This window comes from Fukomys damarensis, unplaced genomic scaffold (genome assembly GCF_012274545.1).
Source record: "Fukomys damarensis isolate Sample0158 unplaced genomic scaffold, DMR_v1.0_HiC HiC_scaffold_39, whole genome shotgun sequence".
Lineage (NCBI taxonomy): Eukaryota > Metazoa > Chordata > Mammalia > Rodentia > Bathyergidae > Fukomys > Fukomys damarensis.
The window spans coordinates 43,745,851-43,760,349 of record NW_022900951.1 but is presented as its reverse complement, the minus strand read 5'-3'; positions in this window follow the sequence as shown (position 1 = coordinate 43,760,349).

The following is a 14,499-nucleotide window of genomic DNA, read 5'->3' as shown; positions in this document are numbered from 1 at the left end:
ACAGGATCCTAATGAGACAATTAATAATGTGAAATAGGAAGTAAAGGGCTAAAGGTGAAAGGAAAGTGGGAAGGGTGGGGGAAAGGTAATAAGGGAGAGGAAAAAATATGAGAAACTGAAAAAATGGAAATAAAGTGTTTGTAAATGGGGAGGGGAGGAGGGGGTGAAGGGAGGGCAGGGACAAGGGGAAAAATGAGAATCAAGACCTATTATGTAAAGGTACAGAATCCCAATGATGAATGTAACTGTATTTGTATACCTAGATTGTACCAATAACCTCAATAAAAAGGAAAAAAAAATCCTTAGCTCTGTGGTATTGACATAGATTACAGCGTGGCAAAGCTGGCTGGGCAAGTGTGCCTGACCTGTTAATTAGAAGATTTCGGGCCAGGTGGGGTGGTGCATGCCTGTAATCACAGCACTCGTGAGGCTGAGGCAGGAGGATCGCTGTGAGTTCGAGACCAGCCTGGGCTACGTAGTGAGTTCCAGGTCAGTCTCAACTACATAGTGAGACCCTGTCTCAAAAAAACAAAGCAAAACAAAACAAAAAAACAAAAAAAAAGAAAAACAAAGATCTCAGAACACACACACAAAACAGTTCCCCAAGCCCTGCATGTGGACTTCTCAAGAGAGCTAGAGTGGGTTTGCAATAGGATGGCCTGGACCTGACCTCAGCCTGAGACATGGGATCCCAGCATTGCCTGTCAAGACCCATATGTAGAAGTTCTTGGGGGTTTCCTTGAGATTTGGACAGTATGAAAGGACGCAGATGCCACAAAGAGCTTGCTATCTATCATGGCTTTCCTCACATTTGCCCAATCTGATTTGTCCAAGGTGTTCTTTTATCTTGCTTTTTTCCTTTTACTCAGACCAAGATCACTCTGCAGAGCAAGTTTCACTCTTACTCTTCACTTTTACTTTTTCAAATAAGTTTGACCACTGCTTTTGGTTTTTTTCATTCAATTCTTTGCTCTAGATGAGAAGAACCTGGAATCTAATTCCAGAAGGAGAGGTAAGCAACCCAGAACCTAGTAACATTTCATTGGTGAGCCATTTGTAGAAGGATCTACCCAATAACATTTTGTCATTGCCACAGGCAAATCAAAAGTCAGGAGATTCTGATAACAGTATGGAAAGAAAGAAACAAGAGGTGGAGCAAAAGATCCAGTGATGCTAAGGGTATGTTATTATACACCTGGAAGGGAATAACAGGGAAAATTGGGTACAAAATTGGTAATGAGAAATGGGGATGGGTAAAGATTCTAGGATTGACATAAAGGAGAATAAGTTAAGAGCAAATGAAAAGGTAGAGAAAAAAGAAGTGAAAGATTGAGAATGAATAAAACACAGGAGAAAGAATTCAGGCAGAGGGCCAGGGATTTAGCTCAGTGGTTCGGTGGCCTGCCTTGTAAGTGCAAGGACCCGAGTTCAATCCCCAGTGAAATGGGGATGGGTAAAGATTCTAGGATTGACATAAAGGAGAATAAGTTAAGAGCAAATGAAAAGGTAGAGAAAAAAGAAGTGAAAGATTGAGAATGAATAAAACACAGGAGAAAGAATTCAGGCAGAGGGCCAGGGATTTAGCTCAGTGGTTCGGTGGCCTGCCTTGTAAGTGCAAGGACCCGAGTTCAATCCCCAGTACCCCAAAAATGGATAAAAGTGGGAGGGATACAAAAGGAGAAAAGAGAAGTCCCTTACCCTCCTTAACTATATTGAAAGAAAAAAGGCAAGAGGAAGAAAAGTACACATATGCAGACACACTCAGAAGAGAAACAAGTAAATTAATGTAATAAATGTATGGAGGGAAATTTATAGAAGGACAAAGACAGCAAAGTGTTAAAAAATTAAAAAGTGAACAAAAAATTTTAAATTTTTAAATAAAAATAATAAAATCAAATAAAGAATAGTAAAAGAAGGTTTTCTATTGTTTTGGACATGTGGCTCTTCTCAGTCTAGAGTCAGGAAGCAGAGCTCAGTCCAGGATGTATCTTCATGCACGCTGAAAGTCTAAGGTGGCAGACTGCCCCCAGTACAGTGCTGGGTGTAGAGCTCTGCCTACAGTCTGGACATGGTGCCAAACTTCCAATCCTGTGTAGCTCAGGACTTAGGTAAGGACTGGTAAGAGCTGTGTCTGCTTTCACCAGCCCCTGCCTCTCAGCAGGACTTCCTCCAGTCTGCTCTCCAGCTGCTGACGGTCGCCCCTGACTGTCTTTCCCTCCTCCACTTGGTAGTGTGAAGCAGCCAATGGGCTGTTCTGAGACCCAGGTTCAAATACCCAGCCCTTTTCTACAATGACATCCCCAGCATCTCCTACTCCATGCTACTGTGACCTCAGGCAGGCCCTGTACCAAGGTCACTCACCAACTTCTGACCGTGGAAGGCCACTCTGGAAGCACTATCTTGTGTTCTCCCTGCTGGCTCTATCTGCAGAAGTCACTACATCCTGGCGCAGTTCTCTGGTTCTCCATGAGCAGAAAAGTGTCGGTTTAGTTTCAGTTTGCCTCCCAGCCAGTGGCCAGCTAGCCACTGTGGGCAGTGCTGCTGAGTCTGTCCTCTGGAGTGTGATCTATTTCTACTGCATCACTTACTCTTGTTTTCTCCTCTCTCGTTTCTCTCATGGTTCCCGTGTACCCTCCACTCACCTCGATTCCACTTCAAGTTACAGTTTTCCAGACTCCAGAACCTTCTCCTGGAGAAGCTGAGTTGCTAGCACTCACTGTTCTGCCATTTTGAGGCTTTTATTTTTCTTTCATAGTTTTTACTTTTACTATTTGAATTTGGAGCTGATGCCAAATTTTTGTAGTTCCTCAATTAATGTGTTCTCTTCAGTGATAAATATTGCATTATATACTGCTGTGGTATCAGTATGTGCTGATGTATTACACTGACACAAATGCATAAATAAAAAGATTGAAAACCATACCCTTTGTATTCTCTATACCCTGCCCTCTTCAGAGAGATCCTAAGCAGCAAAATCTTAATATTGTGCTGTACAGAAATGGACAAGAGTATTATTCCATATGTAAAAATTTTAAAATTAAAATAACCCCCATGGCTACTGAGAGCCCCACTGAGAAACATTTACCTAAGAAAAGACAGGTAAGATTATGTGCAGAAGGGCATGAGAAGTAGAGAGGTGATGTTCTGGAGAGGTACTTGACAATAGACCGTGACACATTTGGAGTCTTGTGGCTTCCCTTGATGCCTGGACATCTCCACAGGTATTTATTGATGGAATGAAGATTTCACAACCAAACACAATACTGAAGCTGTTTCTTACATCAGGGACAGTGAAGATGGGGAGAGGGTGGATGAAGCAGCCAGGACTGGTGGGTCCTAAATAAATAGGATTCCGAACCACCACTGCACTTTTGATGAAGTCACTTTTGCATTCTAGAAACTGACTCGTACTTTTTTTTTTGCTTCCTCAGAGCTTAAACTACTAGTGATTCTAACATGCTTGCTGCTGCTGAGAGACCTCGCTGCCCCTCTCTCCTCCCTCTCTTCTCTCTCTCTCCCTCCCCCTCTCCCCCCGTCCCTCTACCTCCTCTCCCTCTCCCATCTCTCCTTTGCATGTGAGAAGATTGAGGCCCAAAGAGATAAAATGTCTTGAAGAAGTCTCCATAGCATGTTAATGGCTCAGCTGGGACTTTCCTCTAGAGCACTTTTACACCTGTAAGTGAAAGGCCTGATAGAAGCTACTATAGGTGTATAGGCCTTGCCTTCTTCAGGCTTCTTTGGGGCAAGGTCAGAGACATATAATGCTGGTCCGATTAGACTCAGCTTCTTTCTACTTGGAAAGTCATGTCATGTGCTTGTTGTGGTTTAGTTGTTAAAGAGCCAAGCAGGTGGAACTCCTGAGCAGTTGAAATGCTTATAGTTGCTCAAGAGTCTGCCAGAGTCTTCCAACTCCTAGCAGATGTGCCTTAAGCTGGCTGGCAGCCTTAAGAACTATGTGTGTCCTGGGACTGAGCGGCCTGAGAATGTTGGCAAGTTTCCTAGTAAAGACACTCTCCTCCTCCTACCATCTATGTCCTCCGATTCTGACTGGGGGATAGGGGAGCAGAGCTAGATATAAACTGGCCCTCTCAGAATGGTCTTGTTTTTCCTTCAAGGGTCTGACACCAAGTGGGGTGTCTGGAAAGGCTAGTTACTTCCCCAGGGACCCAAGCAAAGCTCCTGAGAAAGATGGATTAATATTTCTTGAGGGTTCCGATTAGCTATAAGTGGGTAAAAGCTACCTCAGAGCTGCTTCTAAAGCAACCACTTTATTATACCTCACAATTTTGTGAGCTGAGAATTCTGACAGGGTTCCACCAGTTGATTTTTCTGTCCTGTGTGACTGAAGTCTCTCTTAGCTGATGGATAGGTGGGTCTTGAGAGTCTAAAATGACTTTACACACATGTGACCTTATAAGGATGACTACAGGAAGCCTGGTTTGGTTGAGGCTGCTGATGAAGATGCTGGCATGTGAACTCTGCACCATGGTGGTCTCAGTGTAGTTGAAATTCTTATAGAGCAGCTTTAATGCTACCAAAGTGAGTATTGTAAGAGACCTAGGAAAAAGCTGCAAGTCCTCTTAACATAATCTTGGAAGTTCCAGAACATAACTTTGCTACACTCTATTGGTCAAGCAAATCACAAAATCCAGCCCAAATTGAAAGAAGAGAATAATGTTTCCTTCTCTGTGGAAATTTTAGCAAGAGATTTGTAACTATCATTGATCATCCACTCCAGAATCAAGAAATATTTATGGAATGTCTATCATGTGCCAGGCACAGTTCTAGTCATTAGACGTAGTGACACAGGAGATCAAAGCTTGGCAAAGCTGGCTGGGGTAGAACGTGTGGCCTCTTAATTACAAAAGCTCAGGATACATGTGCAGAATTGTTCCCAAAGCCCTGCATGTGGACTTCTTCAGAGGTTTTCATAGGATGGCTTAGACCTGACATCAGCCTGAGGAGTGGATGATGCAAAAAGGATGTGCCACATTGAGGTTCTACCACTGTGCTCTCTCTCGCATGGTGGCTGCCCTCATGCTGTAGGGTGTACTTCTGTTACCTGGTAGCTAGCTTCTAAAAAACAGCTCACCAACTAAATGTTGCTGGATTTGGGGTTGCTCGCCTCTCTGTCTTCTGTAGTTAGATTCTAGGTTCTTCTCATTTCAAACAAAGAATTGGATGAAATGAGAAAAGGCAGTGGCAAAACTTATTCAAGGAAGCAAATCCGAAGAGTGAGAGAGAAACTGGCTCTTCAGAGCAAGCTTGGGCTGAGTTAATAGAAAAAGTGGATAAGAACAAAGATAAAAGTACATGCTGCATCTGTGAAACACAGTGTGGGCTATCATGGAGAGATATGATAGCAAGCTCTTCTTGGCCCCGTGTCGCCTTTATACTGTCGAAATCTCAAGGAAACTGGAGAGAACTACATACGGGTCTTGAGGTGGGGTGCTGGGAATCCACTCCTCAGGCTGACATCCGAACCAGGCCATCCTATTGAAAACTTGCTTGAGTTCTCAGGAAAAGTCCATTTGCAGGATTTTTGAAACTGTTCTGTGTGCATGTGTCCAGGATCTTGAAGTTAACAGGTCATGCATACTTCTCCAGCCATCTTTTGCCATGTCCTAACCTCCTGTCTCACTTCCCCCTGAGAGGCACAAATCCCCATAATTCCTTTTTTTTTTTTTTTTTGTGTAGTACTGGAAATCAATCTTGAGACCTTGCACTTGCAAGGCAGGCGGCAGAACCACTGAGCTAAATCCCAGGCCCAAATGTCCATAATTCTTTATGGGAACCTAGTTTCTCAAATATGGGAGAAGTAACATGGCAGCACTCCTGACCAAAGCACAACCCGAAAAACAGCCATATACAAAATACAGTATGTGGAGACCAGGTTGATTTCAAAAAAAAAAGAGCAGCGAAATACAATAAACATGCAGAAAACAAGAACCCATGGAATGAGCATAAGCAGCTAGAAAGAAAAACAAAGCTTACATTCTGTTCCCTCATTTCTACAACCGGGCCAGGAAGCCCCTCCTTGGTGCCTTGAGAAGAGTCCCTGGATTCCTGGCTTGGGGGTGGGGAGGAAAAAACCTCATGGTGTGAAACAAATTTTTTCCAACTTGGTCCTTGCCTTGATCTCTGATAACCGAGCTTTATTCTCTTGCCTGGCCATACTAAAATGTACTCTCCTGGTTGCAATCACCAAAAAACTTTATTGGGTAGCATGTTTCTAAGAGTGGCTTACCAATTAAATGTGGGGTTGCTTGCCTCTCTTTCTGGAGTTAGATTCCAGGTTCTTCTTGCCCCCAAAGAATTGAATGAAATAAACAAAAAGCAGTGAAAAAGTTTATTTGAGAAAGGAAAAGTGAAGAGTGGGAGACAAACTGGCACTGCACAGCAAGCTTGGACCAAGTAAATAGAAAAAGACGGTAAAGGCAAAGATAAAAGTACACACTTCATCTGAGAAACACAGTGTGAGCTATCATTGAAGGCTATCACAGCACCAGCTCCTCATGGTTGCCCTTCCTTTATGCTGTCCAAATCTTGAGGAAACCTAGGAGAACTTCTGTATCTGGGTCCTGAGAGGTGGTGCTGGGATCCCATGTCTCAGGATGATGTCAGGTCTAGGCCATCCTATTGAAAGCCTGGGAAAGTTCTCATGAGAAGTCCACATGCAGAGCTTTGGGAACTGTTCTGTGTATATTTCCAGGATCTTGTAGTTAACAGGTCATGCCCACTTCCCCAGCCAGCTTTTGCTGCACCTTGACTGTCTATCTCAAAAGGGCCACAGTAGCCGGCGTAGTGACACATGCCTGTAATCCCACCATTTGGGAGGCTGAGGTAGGAGGATCGCTGTGAGTTTAAGACCAGCCTAGACTACATAGTGAGTTCCAGGTCATTTTCAACTATGTAGCGAGACCCTGTCTCAAAAAACAAAACAAACAAAAAAAAAAGAGTGCCGCAGTAAATCCTTATATTAAATATTAATCAAGTGCTGTTTCTTGGTTTCAAATTAAAATTAAATATAAAATCCCACAACTCACTGGATTATCTTCCACTCTTCAGTTTGGAGGCTTCTGTTAATTGTCCTTCCATGTGCTTGGGTTTCACATCCAAAGATTCAAACAAGTACCCAAAAACTTTTTTTAAAAGATGCATCGACCAAAGGGACATCCATACTCACATGTTTATTGCAGCACTATTCACAATAGCAGAGAAGAGGAAACAACATAAGTGTCCATTAAATGATACATGGATAAAGAAAATATGGTGTATATACACCATGAAATACTATTCAGAGAGTAAAAGATGAAATCTTGTCATTTGCAATGACATAGGTGAAACTGGAATCATTATGTCAAGTAAAATAAACCAGGCATAGAAAAACAAGTACCACATGATCTCACTCATATATAGAATCTGAAATGTCAGTCTCCTAGATGTTGATAATAGAAAGTGGTTACTAGAGCTAGGAATTTAGCTCAGTGGTTCCACTGCCTGCCTCTCAAGCACAAGATCCCGAGTTCAAACCCTGGTACAAAAAAATAAAATAAAGGAAGTGGATGCTAGAGGTTAGGAAGACTAGAGGACAGGGAGGGATGGGAAAGGTTAATCAACAGGTACTAAGTTACAGTTAGATAAGAGAAATGAGTTCTGATAGGATGACAATAAATAATTATAGTGTGCTATGTATTTCAAGAAACCTAGCTGAAAAGATTTTGAATGCTTTTACAAAAAAAGAAATGATAAATTTTTGAGGAGATAGAGTAACACTGAATTGAACATTACATGATGTATACATCTATTGAAGCATCAGTTGGTTTGTGCACTCTGGGTGGCTGAGGCAGGAGGATCGCAGATTCAAGATCTGTTGGGCCAACTCAGCAAATTAGTGGGACCCAGTCACAAAATAAGAAAATTTGAAAGCGTCATACATGAAGGTCAGTGTATAAGCCCTGGGTTTAATCTCTAGTATCATTTCAAAAAATCACATGGTATCCAAAAATGTGCGCAATTTTACAAAAACTATATGATCCTCTTGATAGATGCAGAAAAAGCATTTGACAAAATTCAACACCCATTCATGATAAAATCCCTGCAAAAAATTGGAACAGATGGTCTATATCTCAACTTAAAAAAGGCTATCTATGAAAAACCAACAGCCAACATCATATTAAATGGCCAAAAACTGAAAACATTCATTTTAAAATCAGGAACAAGACAAGGATGCCCACTATCACCACTACTCTTCGATATAGTTCTGCAAACATTAGCCATAGCAATTAGACAAGAGAAAGAAATTAAAGCAATAAAGATAGGAAAGGAAGAAGTTATACTGTCGTTATTTGCTGATGAGTTCATACTCTACATTGAAGACCCAAAAAACTCCACCAAAAGACTTCTAGACTTAAATGACACTTTTAGCAGAGTAGCAGGATACCAGGTCAACATCCAAAAATCAATAGCCTTCTTGTACACAAATAACAGATTCACTGAGAGAGAAATTAGGGAAACAATTCCTTTCACAATAGCGACCAAAAAAATGAAGTATCTAGGAATCAATCTAACAAAAGAAGCAAAAGACCTCTACACTGAAAACTACAGCACTCTGAAAAAAGAGATCGAAGTGGATATAAGAAAATGGAAAGATATCCCCTGCTCCTGGGTAGGAAGAATCAATATAGTGAAAATGGCCATACTACCAAAACTGCTATATAGTTGCAATACCAATTGAAATTCCAACACTATATTTCACAGAACAAGAAAAAAGAATCCAAAAATTCATTTGGAATCATAAGAGAACTAGAATAGCAAAAGCCATCCTAGGCAACAGAGACATGGCAGCGGATATAACAATTCCCAATTTGAAACTATACTACAAAGCCACTGTGATAAAAGCAGCATGGTACTGGCAAAGAAACAGACCTGAGTATCAGTGGAACAGGGGAAGACACAAAAACAACTCCAGATGTACTCAGCTACCTCATCTTTGACAAAGGAGCTGACCATCCCCACTGGAGGAAAGATAGCCTCTTTAATAAATGGTGTTGGAAAAACTGGATCTCAACCTGCCAAAGATTAAAATTAGACTTTTATCTGTCACCATGCACTAAATTAAAGTCCAAGTGGATGAAAGATCTAAATATTAAAACAAACACTAAACTTGCTGGGAGATAAGTTAGGCAGAACTCTTGAAGACATTGACATAGGAAAAGACTTTATGAACAAATCCTCAGTAGCATGGGAACTAGCAGAAAGAATCAACAACTGGGATCTCATCTTATTAAAAAGCTTCTGCACTGCAAACAAAACCATCAACAGAACTAAGAGACAACCTACAATGTGGGAAAAAATTTTTAACAGCTGCTCCTCAGACAAAGGTGTATTATCTAGAATATATAAAGAACTGAAAACAATCAGCCCCCCAAATATAAAGACCCGATTCAAAAATGGGCATCTGAAATGAACAGACATTTCTCAGACAAAGAAGTAAAAGCAGCAAGTAAATATATGAAAAAATGTTCCACATCACTGGTCATTCAAGAGATGCAGATGAAAACGACACTGAGATTCCACCTCACCCCACAAAGAATGGATGCTATCAAGAAATCAAACAATAACAAATGTTGGCGGGGTTGTGGGGAGAAAGGAAGCCTTCTCCATTGTTGGTGGGAGTGCAGACTGGTGCAACCACTATGGAAATCAATATGGAGATACCTCAAAGAGCTGGGACTAGAGGTTCCATTTGACGCAGCCATCCATCTGCTGGGTATCTTTCCAAAAGAATTAAAAGAATCGTATCACCTATTTTTATAGCGGCACAGTTTGTGATACCTAAAACTTGAAAACAGCCCATTTACCCATCAGTTGGAAACTGGATAAAGAAGATGTGGTTTTTCTATAAAATGGAATACTACTCAGCCATAAAGAATGAGAAATCAGATTTATTCATAGGAAAATTGATACATATTGAGGATATACTCCTAAGTGAAATAAATAAGTCACACATGTGTAAATACAGAATAGTTTCTCTGGTGTGAAAAACTATAATAGTACATAAGATCCTAATAGACAATTGACAATGTGAAATAGGAAGAAAAGTGCTAAAGGTGTAGGGAAAGTGGGAAATGTAGGGGAAAGGTAATAAGGGAAAAGGAAAAAATATGAGAAAATGAAAAAATGAAGAAATGGAAATGAAATGTTTGTAAATGGGGAGGGGAGGAGGTGGTGAAGGGAGGGCAGGGATAAGAGGAAAAATGAGAACCAAGACCTGTCACATAAAGGTACAAGATCCCAATAATGAATGTAACTTTACTGTATACCTAAAATGTACCAATCTACTTAATTTTTTTTAAATGTGCACAATTTTATGTCAAATTAAAATTCATATCTGTATTGAGTATCCAAACATCTTCTTGTCATGATTCTCTAAATAATGCAGCCTAACAACTATTTGCATAACATTTACATTGTTTTAGGAATTATAAGTAATCTAGAGATGATTCATGTCCAGCCTTTCAGCTTGCCTGGGCCAGAGTGAGTGAAGAGGAATTGTCTTTGGTTGCATATAAAATATATAACGTAGTTACATAAGAGCTCCAGTGGCGCAATCGGTTAGCGCGTGGTACTTATATAATATAGTTACATGTATATAAGCACCAAATATTCTTTTATTTTTTATTAGTTATTAAACAAATAGAGGACAAGTGGCCTTCAGGCCACTGGTTAGACATACATGGAAGTATACAGGACAATGTGCATAGGATATATGCAAATACTATAGGATTTTATATAAAGGACATTAGCATCTACATAATTTGCTATTCATGGAGCGTCGTCAAACCAACCTCCCTTCAATACCAAGAATACCAGTCTTCCTTTGATATAATTGTACTGTTAAATATATTCAAAGTTTAGGTGGCATGAATGGGTAGTAGGGGAATACTTTTTAATGTCATACCCAGAATTAGCCCTGATGCCTATTTTTTCCTCTAGAGCTCTGACTTTAGCTCAGATACCTCATACAAATAAGTTCCTTCTAACAAGACATCTTGTGGTTTTTTTCCTGTCCTCCAGATATTCTCCCCACTAACTGATCATACATACTTAATTCAGAGATAAACTAATAATAAAGAAGGTTAGTATAATCTTCTGGGGGGTACTTGTTTATAATAGAGGGCCAAAAGCAGCAAAAGTCAATGATTGTAGCAAAAACCATTTATTAGGTACCCGTTATGTGCCTATTATTGTTTTAGGCCCTTTTGTGTACATTATCTTTAATCACTTGCTACTAATCTTTGATACAAATTTGTAAAGTAGGGATGTTCATAGTGCACAGAGACAATAGTAGGCTCTGATAGCATGATGCCTAGCATAGGCAGGTGCTCAATAAATATTTCTTGAATAATACCCTATCTAAATTTAAAGTTACCCTTCATGAATAAAAGTCATGACATCAATCATCTGCAGAAGTAGACTCTTCGTGTGCAGCATTAGATAAGGTGCCATTGTAGCTTTTGCAAAAGAAAGACCTAAAATAATGGTGGTATAAACAAGACAGTTCATTTTTCTTGCAGATAAGAGTCTGGGCTGCTTTGGTGGCTTTACTCTTGAAAGTTGTCAGAGATGCAAGCTGCTTCTCTTACTGCCCTATCAACTGCTTAATGAATATCATCTTTACGGTAACATTGACTCATCACTTATCTGTATTCCAGTCAATGAGAAAGGTGAAAGGGGACAGAGTAAGAATGTCCTTTCTCTTTAAGTACATGACTCAGCAGTGGCCCATAGCACTTCCACTTACTTTCAACTGGCAAAAACTTACCTTGTGTTCTATGTGTGTCACGTGGCCTTACCTAGCTATGAGGGAGGCTGAGAAATGTCTTTATTCTGAGCAGCCGTGTGTCCACTAGGTCTTGTGTATCATAGTATTGCGAAAGGGAAGGAAAGAATAGATATGAGAAGTCAACCAGCAGTCTTTGCCACAAGTACCCATTCAACAATTTTAGTTGACTCCCCCGACCCGGCACTGGGAATAGAACTCAGAACCTTGCATATGTTAGGTAAGTGCTCTACCACTGAGCTATACCACAGCCCCCCATTCAACAATTTTAAGTGATGATATTGCCAGTGAGACTAAAAGAATGTCTTCTGACTTCTTGATAAAGAGCTTAAAGAACTCCTGAAATTATCACAGAAAAGCATCAATTTCCAAAGTAATTAAGGTAAAACTATGTCAGACTGTCATAAGGTCACCTAATAGGGACTAAAAGAATCTATTGACAGACGAGCCAAATGCTACAAATCGATAGCCACATCCAAATCTGTTAGGGGCTTGCCTTTCCCTAGCAAGCTGACATGTGTAGACCCTGAGATGAAACATCCTTGGAATTGAGGAGGGTGCATTACGGTAGTAGAACATGATTATCACCTAGATCGTGTTACCCAAATCCCTTTGTTTATACTGTGGAATGGAAGCAGAATTTTAGATTTCCTACATAATATCTCTTTTGCAGACAGAATGCACTAAACAGTCAATCCACACAGTCTGTTGTCATGGCAATTATGATTCCCAATATGGTGCTTTGCTGTGCTAAGCCAGTCTTGGAATTTTGCCCACTGTGAATCAGGCTGAAAGATCCCTTTTATCATTCATTCATTCAACAACATGGTTAACATGACATAAGCAGCTTTCCTCTGCCCAGAACCATTTACCTTGCAATTTCTGCCTTGGAGTGAGCCAACCAGGGACTGTAACAGTGACCTGTAATAAACCTCTCCTTATTTAAATTGTGAGTGCCAGGTAACAGGAGAGGTTTAACTTTAGCACAAAAAATAAACTTTCTGTTTTTCCCTTTTTTCCTTCACTTTCTTAATCATTAGCTATAGATAAAATTCATATGTGCTTGTGGTTTCAAACTTTAGCCCAAGAGATTGTCACATCCTCTGAATGTGCTGATAAGGTCAGGGCCCAAACTCCAGACCATGGGTGAAGGGTTAAAAAAAACAAAACAAAACCTCTGAAAGTCTCAAAACAAACTAAATAGAAAATATAGAAAATATTCACCTAGGATGTAAATAGGGACCTAGGGACCTATTACATCAACACAAGCCATTTCCTTGTAAAAGAGCAATGACCTGGAGGAAGGAAAAGATAATCCTTGAAAGACCCAGTTAATCATATAAATACAACCTGAGACCTCATTCAGTGCAACTGCTTGGTGGGTGTCCACCTTCATCCTTGAAGGATCTGTGTGTGTGTGTGTGTGTGTGTGTGTGTGTCTCCTCCCCTCCCCCCTCCCTCTCTTTCTCAAAAATCTATCATTTTTTAAAAATAATCCCTACTTATATTCCATATGACAGCCTACCAGTCTTGTCTGAAATCTTTTGTCAAAGACACAAACAATTGAGATGTGTCTGTGTTTCCTCACAGCGTTAGGTCCTGGCTTCCCAGTGACACTAGCTTGCCCTTCCTCTTTCCAAGAGTTGAAGCAGCACAAGGCTCTCACCAGAAACCAAACAGATGCCATCATCATGCTCTTGGACTCATCAACCTCCAGAACCATGAGCTAAATATACTTTTTTCCCTTATAAATTACCCAGTCTCAGATGTTCATTATAGCAACAATAAGTAAATTAGGACAAGGAGAATTGAGAAATAAAAGACAAGACCCTTGGATGATGATAACAAAATTTAGATGCTGCCCTTGGCAGCATCCGGATTGAGTGGACACACTACCCCGGAAAAAAACAAAACCAACATAGCCGGGCATAGTGGCACATGTTTATAATCCTAGCACTCAGGAGGAAGAGGCAGGAGGATCACCATGAGTTTGAGGCCAGCCTGTGCTACATAGGGAGTTCAAGGCCAGTCTGAACTACATAGTGAGACCCTGTCTCAAAACAAACAAATGAAAACAAAACACCCAACATGATCTGTACTAGGAAACATCTGCCTCTTATACATCTGAATATAGGCTACCTATGAACACCAGCGTATTCTAGTTCATTTCAGCTCAATTAATATATTATTGCAGATGTACTCAGCTACCTCATCTTTGACAAAGGAGCTCACCATCCTCAGTGGAGGAAAGATAGCCTCTTTAATAAATGGTGTTGGAAAAACTGGATGTCAACCTGCCACAGATTAAAACTAGACCCTTATCTTTCGCCATGCACTAAATTAAAATCCAAATGGATTAAAGATCTAAATATTAAAACAGAAACATTAAACTTGCTGGAAGGTAAGTTAGGCAGAACTCTGGAAGACATTGGTATAGGAAAAGACTTTATGAACAAATCCTCAGTAGCACGGGAACTAGCAGAAAGAATCAACAACTGGGATCTCATCTTACTAAAAAGCTTCTGTACTTCAAAAGAAACCATTAGCAGAACTAAGAGACAATCTACAATGTGGGAAAAAATTTTTACCAGCTGTACCTCAGACAAAGGACTATTATCAAGGATATATAAAGAACTCAAAACAATCAGTCCCCC